The sequence below is a fragment of the Tachypleus tridentatus genome, chromosome 3 (assembly GCF_004210375.1).
Source record: "Tachypleus tridentatus isolate NWPU-2018 chromosome 3, ASM421037v1, whole genome shotgun sequence".
NCBI classification, from domain to species: Eukaryota; Metazoa; Arthropoda; class Merostomata; order Xiphosura; family Limulidae; genus Tachypleus; species Tachypleus tridentatus.
Genome location: NC_134827.1, coordinates 39,814,760 through 39,831,122, shown reverse-complemented (window position 1 = coordinate 39,831,122; position 16,363 = coordinate 39,814,760). Strand labels below are relative to the sequence as shown.

Below are 16,363 nucleotides of genomic sequence, written 5' to 3'. Positions count from 1 at the left end.
CTTGTTTTACTTGTCATACACATGATTTTAAGTAAAAATAAATCCAATAAGTGCTGTCAAGTTTTCAAAGTACATTAAACTTAAACTACTTTGATAATGAAAACAGTATAAAGCACTAATCAAAGCAAAAAAATAAAGATGTCCAAGTGAAAGTGATACCAAATGAGGACTGACAGTTCAGTAAAAGAAATCAATATGCATGTCTTGTGAAGAGGTGACATGTTGCTTGTGGCATGCACAATAAAAGTTTACATACAAAGGGAAACACCAAATGGGAGTAGCTAACTCTGTAAGTAGAGGAAAATACTGTATCAGAATCTCTTATACAAAACCTCTCCTGAGCTTAAGTGACATTTGTACAAGAATACAAGAAGTTTAGATTAGTTACAGAACAAAGAACTGTTACCTCCAAGCATGCTCTTCCATCAAGGTTTGATTAAAGAGGACATTACAAACCATATAACATCAACGAATTCTTACCTATCCAGGGTATAGGTTTCTGTCATCATGGCTACACACCATATTAACATCAACAGATTCTTACCTATCCAGTGTATAGGTTTCTGTCATCATGGCTACAAACCATATTAACATCAACAGATCCTTACCTATCCAGTGTATAGGTTTCTGTCATCATGGCTACACACCATATTAACATCAACAGATTCTTACCTATCCAGTGTATAGGTTTCTGTCATCGTGGCTACAAACCATATTAACATCAACAGATTCTTACCTATCCAGTGTATAGGTTACTGTCATCGGCTACACACCATATTAACATCAACAGATTCTTACCTATCCAGGGTATATGTTTCTGTCATTGTGGCTACACACCATATTAACATCAACAGATTCTTACCTATCCAGTGTATAGGTTTCTGTCATCATGGCTACAAACCATATTAACATCAACAGATCCTTACCTATCCAGTGTATAGGTTTCTGTCATCATGGCCACACACCATATTAACATCAACAGATTCTTACCTATCCAGTGTATAGGTTTCTGTCATCGTGGCTACACACCATATTAACATCAACAGATTCTTACCTATCCAGTGTATAGGTTACTGTCATCGTGGCTACACACCATATTAACATCAACAGATTCTTACCTATCCAGGGTATATGTTTCTGTCATTGTGGCTACACACCATATTAACATCAACAGATTCTTACCTATCCAGTGTATAGGTTTCTGTCATCGTGGCTACACATCATATTAACATCAACAGATTCTTACCTATCCAGGGTATAGGTTTCTGTCATCGTGGCTACAAACCATATTAACATCAACAGATTCTTACCTATCCAGTGTATAGGTTTCTGTCATCGTGGCTACACACCATATTAACATCAACAGATTCTTACCTAGCCAGTGTATAGGTTTCTGTCATCGTGGCTACAAACCATATTAACATCAACAGATTCTTACCTATCCAGTGTATAGGTTTCTGTCATAGTGGCTACACATCATATTAACATCAACAGATTCTTACCTATCCAGCAGATAGGTTTCAGTTTTATTCTTACCAGTTTGATGTCCTTTGTTCTATTTTCTTTAGTTTGTTCTACACCTAATTTCTTTTCTTTAGAACTCCAAAGTGACATGTTATGGAGCACCTAACAAAAATAAGAAAAAAAAACTGGACTAAAGGTAACATTCAACTACAACTAGTAAAACAACACAATATTGTAACTGCATTAAATGTAACATTCAAATACAACTAGTCAAATAACACAATATTGTCACTGTTCATGCTACAGGAACCATGAATGTGCATATTTATTACAGTTCTAAAGACATACAAGAAAACTTGCATCAAAGTAGGTAGAGAACATTTAATGTGTTTTTGAAGGTAAACAAAAGGATTATAAAAAGACAATTAAAAAGATATTAAATAGTTACTTAGCTTTAAAAAGTACTCACCAGGTGTAGTTTTAGGATAGTAGTTTCTAAAGTCAAACTAAGCATATTACAACTGATAGTAAATTTATGACCACCACAAGCGTTATTATTATTATACGAGGTCTGTTAAAAAAATACGCGGACTGTTTGAATTGCACGGCTCCAGTTGGTTCTAGGGGAATCCAGTTGGTGTCGCCAGGTTCGCACAGATCAGCTGATTACGACGCCATTTCCTGATTGCAGATATCTTCATTTGTGTATTAGCTATGCGGTTTTAAGTGAAGTGCGATTTTTTCGTTTGGCGGATTTCAGAATAAATGACCTGAAGGAGCAATGACTTGCTGTAAAATTGTGTGTTAAACTTGAAAAATCTGTGATTGAAACTTTTGCTATGCTTAACACGACTTACGGTGATGTTGCTATGAAGCGTACGGCATGTTTCAAGTGGCATGAACGTTTTAAGGATGGTCGACAGTCCATTGAAGATGATGAGTGTCCTGGACGCCCTTCCACGTAAACTGACGCACCCACACGCCGACAAAATCAACACCCTGGTGCGGGCAAATCGACGCCTGACTGTCAGGGAGCTTGCTGAAGAGTGTGGGATATCAGTTGGATCTTGTTACGAGATTTTGACCGAAAAATTGAAGATGCACCACGCTATGGCGAATTTGTGCCTCAGAACTCGTGTGTTTTTGACCAAACACTCGATCACTGTTCTTCCCCACCCCCCCTACTCACCTGACCTTGCTCCTTGCAATTTTTTCTTGTTCCCCAAACTCAAAAGACCCTTGAAAGGAAGAAGATTTGAGATGATTCCGAGATTAAGGCAAATGCGATTTAAAGAGCTGGAGGACATTACAAAAGAAGCGTACCAGGACTGTTACAACAAGTGGAAACACCATTGGGATAAGTGTGTGCGTTGGGGAGGAGAGTACTTTGAAGGGGTCCCAGACCTGTAACTTCTAAATAAAGTACATTTTGTTTTATGACGTCAGTCTGTGTATTTTTTGAACAGCCCTCGTACACTGAATTTGACACTTACTTTGTGTTAAATTTAATGAACATTGACACAAGTTTTTACACAATGTTAAATTATGGAAAAATAATTGTTTTTTTTTTATATTCAGTAAACAAATAAGTTTCTTCTTAACACATGAAATAACCAATTAAAATGCTTTGAAGTACACCAAAGATATCTGACGTCACAATTACAAAAAACACAATCACTTTGCAGCCTTGTAACCTGAACTCTCAGTTTTTCAATACAGAAGCAGACTTTGTTCACATTTGTGATACAACTTTTGTTTTCCTAAAACAGTACTGTGCATGTACAGTCATTGAAATACTGTTGTATCTCTTCACACCAACACGGACGTTGGATTTACACATTCACAGAAACTAACATTTCTATGACAACATCATTTCACTTGAACAGAACACACTTCAAAAGAAGGTTTTGAAAGCTTGAATAAATACACTTGCTATACATGTGAATTTCTTATAGAACCATCTAACAGTGTTGTATAAGTACATGTGATTAAGGTGTAGTCTATGGTAGATTTTACATCTGACATAAAGAAGAAATACACACTAATGTCTGAAACTGTTGAGGTTTGTTGGGACTTAATGTTTTGTAAAGTTATCTCTTAATGAAATCCATGTTTTATAAACTTTCATAACTAATAAGTTATAAATTACAATCAGATAAAAACTGTCATGCCTGTAAACTAGAGATACAATAAATGATCAACAAAAGTCATAGTTCAAGAGCATAACAGGCATACAAGCTCCATAATAATGACCTACTTGGAATAGAGGATCACACAAGACAGTGGAATAAGACAAATATATGAGGATATGAAGCAAACACAAGAAAAACATAGGTACAATAACACTGCTACATCCAACTAAGTAATGACCGACTCAGTCAACAAAGCCTGACTGTCTCTCTTGAAACCATTTAAATTGTTAGCGGAGTCCATCTGTAATATGCAAAACACAAACAAGTGGATAACATACCAGATTTCTATCAAGAAGACCCATGACTGAATCCTAGCCACTAACAATGTATATCCTTTACAGGACTTTTCTAAGGCCAGCAGAAGGTTAGTGGACAAAGTACTGGATAAAATATAATTAGTAATTAATATCTAGTTGTGAAAAAATAAAAACAAATTTAATAATTACACTTAGGTGATATTATTAGCTAGTAAACATGACAAAAATAAGTTAATATTACAGAATGGTATATGTATTTTGTTTATGCAAGTTGACTGCCTTGAATACAGGACTATAGTCCATGTATGGGCAGGCACAGCAGTGATAGTGACAGAACAGACAGATTTAGCTGCGGTGTTAGCAAGCTCGCTCCCTGCTAATACCAACGTGGCCTGGTATCCAGGAAAATTGGGTAGCAGTAGATGTTAAAGAAAAATGGACCAGTTGGTTCTGAATATCAGGAAGAACAGGGTGTGAACCAATGTGAAGCAATTCCAGGGCCAGTAGAGAACTAAGTGAGTCAGTATAAATAGTGCAGTTTGAATACTGCTTAGCTTTTATGTGATCCATGGCAAGAGATATGGCATATAGTTCAGCAGTGAACACAGAAGCTGGAGAGTGGATTCTGCACACAACTACCAGACCACAACAAACCATGGCAGAGCCCACAGGGTCACCTGATTTTGAACCATCTGTATAAATAGGAAAGGAAGAATGGTTAGAAAGATGTTCAGCAAATAGCAGACAGTATTTCCAATCAGGATTGTCTACTTTTCTCAGATGACTTAAAGACAAGTCACATTTGGGGACTGTAAGAAGCCATGGTGGAATGAGTTGACCAGTGGATACAGCAATGTTATCCAAGGACAGACCCAATTCATCCAACTGCACCTGGATACAAAGGCCAAAAGGAGCAAAGCAGATCATCTGTTCTGAAAAAGTATGGCCCATCGAGGAAGGAAAACACAGCCCCAGGTGGGATGCTTTGGTAAGGAATGAAGTTTCGAAGCATATAGTAAAGACAATTGCAAACGGCAGAGATGCAAAGAAAGTTCATGAGACTGTGTATAACCTCTGAACTGGGGAAGTGCAGAAAGCCCCAGTGCGGAGCCAAAGTCCTTGATGATGAATAGGGTCGAGCATCTTTAAGGTCGATGGTCTGGCAGAGCCATAGACCAGTAATCCATAGTCGAGTTTCAGTCCAATAAGAGTACGATATATCTTTAGCATAGAACATCGATCCGTTCCCCAAGTGGTAGAAGAGAGGACATGGAGGATGTTCAGTGTTCTTGTACATTTGACTTGTAGCTGCTTCATGTATGGTATAAAGGTCAGCTTATGGTCAAAGATAATCCCCAAGAACTTTGTCTCAGAGACCACAGGCAGCACAACTTCAGGGATACAGAGTTCAGGATCAGGGTGAATACCCTGTTGGCAGCAAAAGTGCATGCAAACAGTTTAAAAGAGAGAGAAGTTAAAGCTATTTGCTGTGATCCACTTCAGTAAATGACTGAGGGCAGTCTGTAGCTGCCGATCAATATACCTCATATTTGATGACTGACATGAGATGTGAAAGTCGTCGACATAGAGCCCGTTTGCAATAGTGAGAGGGAGTTGTTCAGTGATGGCATTAATTTTTATATTGAAAAGTGTGACACTCAAAACACAGCCCTGAGGGACTCCAAGTTCCTCTAGAAAAGAACGGGAAAGTGTCAAACCCACACAAACTCCTAATCTCCTGTCTATTAAAAAATTTTTACTAAAAATGGGCAAATGGCCTCGTAACCCATATATAAGGAGGTCTTACAACATGGAGGTATGGCATTTTGCATCATAAGCCTTCTCAATATAAAAGAATATTGATACAACATGTCATTTGAGAAAGGCTTCTCTGATTGACGTTTCAAGTCAAATCAGGTGGTCCATGGTGGAGCACTGTCGTCGGAACTCACACTGGGTGGGCAAGATGAGGTTGTTTGATTTGAGGAACCAAACAAGACGAGCATTAACCATTCTCTCTAAAGTCTTGCAGAGACAGCTAATTAAAGCAACTGGATGGTAGTTTGAAGGAATCTTGGGATCCTTCCCAGGCTTAGAGAAAGGTAGGACAATAGCTTGGCACCAGGCATAAGGAAAAACATTCTCCTTCCAGATCTGGTTAAAAACAATCAGAAGAATAGCAAGAGAAGCAGGAGATAGATGGCACAGCATGTCATAGTGTATATCATAAGGTCCAAACAATGTACTGCCAGACCGATGAAGGGCCAGTTTGAGTTCCCACCAATGTAAAGGGATGATTATAGTCATAGAGACAATCAGCTCGAAGGAAAGAGGTGATTGCTCTGCCTGAGTCTTGATGGCTAAGAAGGTGGAAGAGGAAGCAGAAGTGCTAGATACCTGGCAAAAGCTTTCACCTAGAGTATCGACAATGCTCTGAGTCTCAGCTACTTCTTGGCCATCAGAGAGCAAAATTGAGAGGGGAACAGAATTATATTACCCACTGACCTTTCAAATCTTGTCCCATATGACTTTGGAACTGGTGGTAGAAGATATGCTAGTTGTGAACGTAATCCAAGATTTCCTCTGCCTTTGACGTCTTACCCACCGAGCATGTGCAAGGGCCCATTGGAAAGTGATGCGGTTCGAGAGTGTGGGATTTGTATGGAAAGTATCTCAGGCCCGTTTTTGATCTTCCGTGCCAAGTGGCAGGCAGGATTCCCCCACGGACGAGTATACAGTGGACAACGTGTTGAGGTTTTAGGAATACACTGAGCAGCTGCTTGTATAATACAGTCAGTTACTGCTGCCACACAGTCATCTATTAATGGCTTACAGATGATGGCAGGATCAGTGAAAGAGGGCCAGTTTGCCTGATCCAGCTTCCAGATTTGCTTACCTTAACAATATTTATTACTAGAACAAAATCTTGAGCCTGTACCAAAACATAACATTGTGGAAACAAAACCAATACTGAACTTTTAAATGACTAATGACTTAATATTTTGAGTATAGTTAGTTAACACCATTACTTCATAAATGATTTATGTGAAACAATAAAAGAAACTGTTGACACAGTGAAATATGAACATTCACAGGATATTTGAGAAATTTCAAAAATTATCTAATGTGTGTCTGTGACCAAAAGCTTTACATCGATCAGTCTTGAATAATGTGTCTGTGACCAAAAGGTTTACATCAATCAGTCTTGAATAATGTGTCTGTGACCAAAAGGTTTACATCAATTAGTCTTGAATAATGTGTCAATAATCAACATTTAAAGAATGTTTATCAAATAACCTTCTTCCACAGCTCTTTGTTTTTCACTTGATACATAAGGCTTACATCATCTTACTTGATTCTTAAAATATAGAACCAACATAACTCTGTAAGAAATGACAATTCCCATTCAGCAGATTAAAATCTTCAAAAACCATAATGTTCATACAATACCTGTCTAATATCTTGATTAGAAGAAACAATGATGTCAGTGACTGCTTCTGGCTCAACCTTTATTCCTTCTTTGTAAGCTATTGTCATCACAGCACCCTAGAACATATAAAAACTGTCACTCCACAAGCAAATTCACTTTCATTTTTTGTACAGAACTGAAATATAACATATCCCATTGTTTTACATGAGAAACACGTCAAACAAGTATCTGTAAACAGATATCCTCATCACCATTTGTAAACATGAGAAATGCATCAGACAAGTATCTGTAAACAGATATCTTCATCACCATTTATATATATGAAAAATGCATCAGACAAATCTGTAAACAGATATCTTCATCACCATTTGTAAACATGAGAAACACGTCAGACAAGTATCTGTAAACAGATATCTTCATCACAATTTGTACACGACAAACACGTCAGACAAGTATTTGTAAACAGATATCTTCACCATTTGTAAACATGAGAAACACGTCAGACAGGTATCTGTAAACAGATATCTTCATCATCATTTGTACACTGAGAAATACTGAGTACACTCCCATTATCTGGGAGTTAGTTGCGTTTTGTTCAGAAAACTTTAAATACGTGCTGTGCCACACCTTGAGGAGATACATTATTTAACACAAAAGATATATACACATAAAATCACCTTCAGCTGTTCTACTCTGGGTTTCTGGAAACGCAGATCAAAGCAGTAATTAACTAGTGATCTCATCTTGGGATGACTGCGGTCATTACAAATACAAATAACTGGAATTTTTGTTGACTTAATAAGAGCAATCAGTTCCTGGAATAGAGAAAATACCATAAGAAGATATATATATAAAATATCATAAGAATAGAGATATATATAAAACATATATAAGAATAAAGATATGTATACAAAAAGACAATTTGAATAATATTTCAGAAAAACAAACTTGCTAATTGAGAGATAGCTAGCTTACAAGTACGGTATGAATAAAACTGGAAATGGACAAAAACTTTTATAATACATTTTTTAAAATTTTTGAATAATTTCTTATTTTATTTAATTAAGAAAATGTATTTTTGACCTTAAGTGAATGGATACCTAACTTAAAGCAGTTCAAACAATTCATTTACATACCAACAGGAAGTCTTCACCTTGCCTAAAGTAGTTCCAATGTTAGCAAACATTTCATTAGCATACCAACACAAACAATGCACTAAACCACACTGACAGAATATATTCCACTTAAGCTGCAACCATTAAACCAATTCTTTAAATAGTACAATAGTGAATTTCTATGAAGAAATAACTTAGGCTATATTGGGTTGAACAAGCAAACATGATTACTGGACAGACGTATTAGATGTGGACCAGCAGTTCTCACTCAAGACGATGAAATAATTGTGGATATGAAAACCTCAATTCCACCAGAGTGATTTTATTTGATATACTAACCTGGATTCCACCTCTGTCTTCATTACCTGCCATCCCATCTACTTCATCCATGATGACTACATGATGAGATGACACCTTGCCAGAACCTGCTGAAAACATGTTGACTTTTAGATTATTAAACAACAGTGTCCAAACACAACTTTGTGCAACAACTTCCTATAAATCTGTCTAATTTTATATTTTATTGTCTGATCGTTCATCAATATATATCTCATCTGTTTGTTCATACAGGTTTCTAGTTACGTCTACGTGTGTGAAGGGCATGCAACTGGCCAGCTATTTCTGTTATTTAATATAGTGATGACATATAACTTCTCCAGTTTAAAATTAACCTGGAGACAAATTCTCCCTAGTCTTTCTTTTTGCCACATCAGTAGAGATGCACTTTATTATTTTTGTCAACACACTTTCTTGTGTTCCAATATGTATGCTAGACACCCTTTTCTAAAGATACCAAATGAACTATTTACCATGTTTCCAAGCACCAGTGAGTATTACCGTTTTTACACACATTGAAAAGTCAACCCCATTTACATCTTCCATACTGATATACATTAAATATAAACACTTAGCTCGTGGTATTTTCACCCAAAAACCAGCATACTTAATGATTGTTTCCCATGAGGTACCCATGTTATAATGTTAGTCCTGCCTCTTGAGCACTGTTTCATCTGTGTACAGTTTTAAACAATCGTAACAGCCCATTTTTTGTGGAACAATTCCTTAGAAGCTTTGCCTACAATTTCTAAAAGCTTGAGGTTCTGCTAGTCTAGTGTAGGACAGACACTAAGTTAGTGGACTGAACAATGTTTGGCACCCATGTAGAACATCATCAACAAATCTCTTGGTTGTGGTCATTGACTCATTTTTCAGATAATGTAACTTGATAAAATAAAGAATGAATGTGATCATAGGAAGTTGTATTAAACATTTGGAAATGCTCACAACTCCATCATCAGTAATCTCAAGATACAAAACAAACGAGCAATATTTGTAATTACAACAAAAGTAAATGGTTTGAATATAGAAATATAAAATGAGAAAACAAAATTGTGGTACAAATGAATTTGTTAAAATGACTTTAAATTTTGTGAAGATTGTTTATCATCTAACATCTGAAGAGCTGGTAGTCAAAGAACTCTCCAGAAACAAAAATCTAATCATTGCCTGACAGGAAAAAGGAAACAAATTTGTTTTCCTCAGCAAAACATATGAAAGTGGCTAACAAGGAGGCACCTCTACCAGCAAAATCAGATCTTCTCACCAAGGACCAGACAGAAGTCAGATATGAAGATGCAGGATGGGAAGACTGGCTTGTAGAGTGTGGGATAGAGGTTAAAAAAGAAGGGATGAATAACCTGGAGGAGGGACAGATGGCAATAGAAGCAGATGTTGTAACCTCAGAATCAAAGGTTGTGCAAACCAATGGGATGCAATCAGGAGCAGGGTGGATCAGAGAAATGACCTGATGAAGCAACTGGATGGGAGAATACACATTAAAGGTATTTGTGTACCAATCCTGGTTGACTGCAAAACTTGTGGATGCAGTACAAAAGACCAAAAGAGGCACAAACTGGAATTGAAATCGTTGAGGTGAGATAACAAACAGCAGCTAATCTTTGGTTTTCTTAGGGAAAACAACAAGACAGCAGTAGAAACTTCTGTTATGATGGTGAACAAGTTCAACTGCTCTTGAGCAATCTCTGACAAATGCTGGCATGTCACAGGATCTCTAAGAGAAATAAAAGAAATAGGATGAGGAGACAGTAGGTTGGAAAAGAAACTGGATAATGAATCCTTTTGATAGAGCCTGTATTACCCACTGATCAGCAATAAAGGAAGCCAGTGAGGAAGAATATCCAACAATTGAGCTCCCACAGGGAAGGCAGTGGAACTGTTGGTAAGAAGTGTTATGTTGCTGAGGAAATTGGCAAAAAGAAGCACCTCATTTGAAGGAAAGGGTAAGAGTTGTGAGGATGGAGGATGGGAAACAGGTCCAGGTGGCATGTGATGCTGACTGAGACAAACAAGCTTCAAAAGTCATAAGGGTTGATTGCTGACAGGCTGATGTTATCCGAGGCTCACCATTGTCCGATTCTGTAATGAAGACATAACCCTTGCAAGACACAAATCTTTGAAATATATGGAGGGTAAATCAACTCAAGTCAAAACTGAGTCCCTGACTATAACATCCCAACAAGAAAGAAACCACGTATATAAAGCCACAGCTGAGGAAGAAAGGTAGGCTAGTGTGGAGGAGAGAAGTTCAAGGGTATCTACAGAAACCCCCACAGGATTTGTATGGAAGAAAGATACTTCAGAAGGGTAAGAAGGTGAGAATAGTAGTCATGGGTAAGACAAAAATTAGATTTGGTGGCCAACCCACAAAGAGGGGGGAAGTGCTAATTCCCTCAGCTCATTGTGAAACAAACTGATCTGCATGTACCCAAATATCAGAGGAGGAATGAATTACCAAAACTGGTTGAGAAGATTGGTCATGTAACAAGGAGAGGTAAGTAAGAAACAGGGAATAAAACAGCACAAACCAGAGAAACAAATTCCATGAAGACTGAATTAGGCCTAGGTGATTCCTCAGGCTGGAACTGGAAAGAAATGGCAGACTCCGGAGGGGGGAAAAAGACAATCAAAATCCCTGTCAATCTGAATAATTTCAAGAGAAGCCAGGGTATAAATACTGACCTGTGTAGCATTCATAAAAACAGAAAGATCCACTGTTGGGTCACCTACACCTGAATCATGAAAGAAAACTCTGGTTGTCAGTGTGACCCACAAAGTGGTAATGTGAACTTCATAATTCAATAAATCTACTCAAAAATTCGAGTACAGAAATATAGTGACCACAATAAAATCAGACAAAAGAAATTAAAGGGAAAGAGAAAACACTTGTAGCAAAAATTGAAGTATTGGTCATACGTAAACACTTTAGTACATAAAATAAGACGTCTGTACTCAAATGCAGTGTGTGCATAGGAGGGAGGGAGGGAAGTAACCTGAGGGGAAAACATTCTACTTTAGGGAAGTAACCTGAGGGGATAACATTCCACTTTTGGTTAAGAGTTAGTGCATGATGATTTACACAAGAGACATCTTCGAATATAGTAATTCCAACAATGGGAGAGTGCAAGGCTTGTGACATGAATAAAGTTTACATATAAAGGGCAGCACTAAACTTATGCTGTACTGGAAACAAACATTCTTTGTTGCAGATTAAGAAACAAATATTTTTTGCTCTAAATTAAGAAACAAACGTTATGTTCTAGACTAAGGAGACAGAAAAGATGTTATTCAGTGATAGTTACAGACTTCAGTTTGAATATTTTAACAAGTTTTCTTCCAAGCCTATTTTGCAAATACTTTCCAGGGTCCCACTAGTCATTTTATAATTACTATTTTAGGAAGAGTGTATATGTAGCCATTGTGTCCTACCAAACAAGTGGTCCTTTAGAAAGAAAGTGGAGCACAACTTACCAGTGGGTTATGTGAATCTTACTAGAAGACTATTAAGACCCACCAGTGGGTCATGTGAAGCTGTTCGTGCACAGCATGCAAATATTACTAAAATCTTATACATGAAAAGTGAAATATTAGTGATGCATCACCTTTTATCTTCCCATAATTCAGCGAGAATGTAACCATAACAATGCATATCATGGTTAGCAATGAGCTACCTACTTCCAGCCAATATGTTCCTCAAAATTGGTCACATAATAACCAGGTTATGCCTTATCACATTACTCAGGTGGTCTGTAGGGTTTTATTAAGTAACTTCAGTGGTTTGTAGAGCTTTATTGTCATTTAGACGTATTGTAAGATTTTATTATTTCACTTAGGTGAACTGTAAGGCTTTATTATGCCACTTAGGTACATTGTGAAGTTTGATCATGTCACTTTGGTATATTGCAAGGCTTTACCACATCACTTCAGTGCATTGTAAGGTTTATTATATCACTTAGGTGTATTGTAAGGTCTCATCATGTCACTTAGGTATATTGTAAGGTCTCATCATGTCACTTTGGTATATTGTAAGGTCTCATTATGACACTTAGGTGTATTGTAAGGTCTCATTATGACACTTAGGTGTATTGTAAGGTCTCATTATGACACTTAGGTGTATTGTAAGGTCTCATTATGACACTTAGGTGTATTGTAAGGTCTCATCATGTCACTTAGGTGTATTGTAAGGTCTCATCATGTCACTTTGGTATATTGTAAGGTCTCATCATGTCACTTTGGTATATTGTAAGGTCTCATCATGTCACTTAGGTATATTGTAAGGTCTCATCATGTCACTTCGGTATATTGTAAGGTCTCATCATGTCACTTAGGTATATTGTAAGGTCTCATTATGACACTTAGGTGTATTGTAAGGTCTCATCATGTCACTTTGGTATATTGTAAGGTCTCATCATGTCACTTAGGTATATTGTAAGGTCTCATTATGACACTTAGGTGTATTGTAAGGTCTCATTATGACACTTAGGTGTATTGTAAGGTCTCATTATGACACTTAGGTGTATTGTAAGGTCTCATTATGACACTTAGGTGTATTGTAAGGTCTCATCATGTCACTTAGGTATATTGTAAGGTCTCATCATGTCACTTAGGTGTATTGTAAGGTCTCATTATGTCACTTTGGTATATTGTAAGGTCTCATCATGTCACTTAGGTATATTGTAAGGTCTCATTATGACACTTAGGTGTATTGTAAGGTCTCATTATGACACTTAGGTGTATTGTAAGGTCTCATCATGTCACTTAGGTATATTGTAAGGTCTCATCATGTCACTTAGGTATATTGTAAGGTCTCATCATGTCACTTTGGTATATTGTAAGGTCTCATTATGACACTTAGGTGTATTGTAAGGTCTCATTATGACACTTAGGTGTATTGTAAGGTCTCATTATGACACTTGTATATTGTAAGGTCTCATCATGTCACTTAGGTATATTGTAAGGTCTCATCATGTCAGCTTGGTATATTGTAAGGTCTCATCATGTCACTTAGGTATATTGTAAGGTCTCATAATGTCACTTAGGTATATTGTAAGGTCTCATCACGTCACTTTGGTGTATTGCAAGGCTTTACTACATCACTTCAGTGTATTGTAAGGCTTTACTACATCACTTCAGTGTATTGTAAGGCTTTACTACATCACTTCAGTGTATTGTAAGGTTTATTATGCCACTTAGGTATATTGTAAGGTCTTATTATGTCATGTAGGTATAATGCAAGGCTTTATTATGTCACTTAGGTATATTGTAAGACTTATTATGTCATGTAGGTATAATGCAAGGCTTTATTATGTCACTTAGGTATATTGTAAGACTTATGTCATGTAGGTATAATGCAAGGCTTTATTATATCATGTAGGTATATTGTAAGACTTATTATGTCATGTAGGTATAATGCAAGGCTTTATTATATCATGTAGGTATATTGTAAGGTTTATTATATCATGTAGGTATATTGTAAGGTTTATTATGTCATGTAGGTATATTGTAAGGTTTATTATGTCATGTAGGTATAATGCAAGGCTTTATTATGTCATGTAGGTATATTGTAAGGTTTATTATGTCATGTAGGTATAATGCAAGGCTTTATTATGTCATGTAGGTATAATGCAAGGCTTTATTATGTCACTTAGGTATATTATAAGGCTTTTCTTCATTAACAAAAAACTAGTTTTTATATTTCATCAGTTTTCCTCATTTATTTCCATACAATTAGAACAACACTCTTGTGTCTGTATAAAGAAGTAACTCATAAAAATGATAGAACGCTACTTTCCCATGTATAACATAATCAAAACCACCAAAATTACAATAATCTTGTATAATGAATGAGGGCAAAGTGAGAACTAATTCCATTTTAAGTGTCAAGGGTTAAACTACAAGGAGAAGTTTCTTTTTATTTAATCAAAGTACAATCTTTATTTTTATACCAGTAATATAAGTTACTATCCTTTTATTCAAAAGAGTTGTTTATATGCAAGTTTAAATTTTAAGCTGCGTACCTTAGTTTATAAACAAGTTAACGTAACTAGAACTTGTAGCGACAAAGATACTAAAGAATCTTAGTTTATAAACAAGGTAACGTAACTAGAACTTGTAGCGACAAAGATACTAAAGAATCATTTTTGTTACGAGCATTAAACACCTCATTCTAAGTTACAGTAAACCCCATTCTACCCAAGTTCCTGACTTCAATATTTTGCCCAAAAACAGATAATATTTCCATTTTACTTCATGCTAACTCAATCTTCTCTGTAATAAATAAAAACAGAGACAGAGAGAGAAAAAAATTTTAACAAGAAATTCAGGTCATCATAACTCACAGCTAACATTCCAATGTACAAATGTGCTTCAACAGTATTTTCGTCTTAAATGTTTATATATCTACCTTAAGTTTAGCTACTTACAGAATAACAGAATAAAATGGATCCAAATTATAATCTTACACTAAACAAGGATTAGACTTTTATTTTCACCACTATCAAGTAACATAATATTAAAAAATCATACTAGACCACAAAAGTATAAGTTTGCAAAATTAATACCAGTGTTACAAGTAACCTTACCTGAAAAATAGTTCCCAAGACTTTTGTTACCTAAAAGCTGAGAAATTTCTTCATCTAGATTTTTCTTAGAACGGGTATCAGAAGCATTCAGCTCAATATATTCAAATCCAGCTTCCTACAATACAAAAAAACAAACAAATGTTAAACACTTAAAACCAAATTTAAGGATTTTCAGCTTATCATCCCTGAATATTTATATCAAACCATATGCTGCAGGTGAGACGTGCATTTCATCCCAGGTTCCCACCCTGCTAGTTCCAGGTTCATCTTCTTGGTTGTCATTACTAGTCACCCTGCTAGTTCCAGGTTCATCTTCCTGGTTGTCATTACTACCCACCCTGCTAGTTCCAGGTTCATCTTCCTGGTTGTCATTACCAGTCAGATTGGTAGTTCCAGGTTCATCTTCTTGGTTGTCATTACTAGTCACCCTGCTAGTTCCAGGTTCATCTTCCTGGTTGTCATTACCAGTCACCCTGCTAGTTCCAGGTTCATCTTCTTGGTTGTAATTACCAGTCACCCTGCTAGTTCCAGGTTCATCTTCTTGGTTGTCATTACCAGTCACCCTGCTAGTTCCAGGTTCATCTTCCTGGTTGTCATTACCAGTCAACCTGTTAGTTCCAGGTTAATCTTCTTGGTTGTCATTACTACCCACCCTGCTAGTTCCAGGTTCATCTTCCTGGTTGTCATTACCAGTCAGATTGGTAGTTCCAGGTTCATCTTCCTGGTTGTCATTACCAGTCACCCTGCTAGTTCCAGGTTCATCTTCCTGGTTGTCATTACCAGTCACCCTGCTAGTTCCAGGTTCATCTTCTTGGTTGTCATTACCAGTCACCCTGCTAGTTCCAGGTTCATCTTCTTGGTTGTCATTACCAGTCACCCTGCTAGTTCCAGGTTCATCTTCTTGGTTGTCATTACCAGTCACCCTGCTAGTTCCAGGTTCATCTTCTTGGTTGTCATTACCAGTCAC

General features: G+C 36.7%; 1 pseudogene across 1 annotated transcript in view; it reads right to left on the bottom strand.

Moving 5' to 3' along the window:
• The window catches only part of LOC143246739 (replication factor C subunit 1-like), an 83,324-nt pseudogene that overhangs the window by 16,311 nt on the left and 50,650 nt on the right, over positions 1 to 16,363 (bottom strand). Inside the window, exons 15-19 of the transcript XR_013026122.1 lie at positions 15,397 to 15,511; positions 8,798 to 8,883; positions 8,021 to 8,158; positions 7,364 to 7,459; positions 1,537 to 1,626 (exon numbers count right to left, since the gene is read on the bottom strand). The product of XR_013026122.1 is annotated as a replication factor C subunit 1-like (transcript). The remainder of the gene's footprint in view (positions 1 to 1,536; positions 1,627 to 7,363; positions 7,460 to 8,020; positions 8,159 to 8,797; positions 8,884 to 15,396; positions 15,512 to 16,363) is intronic.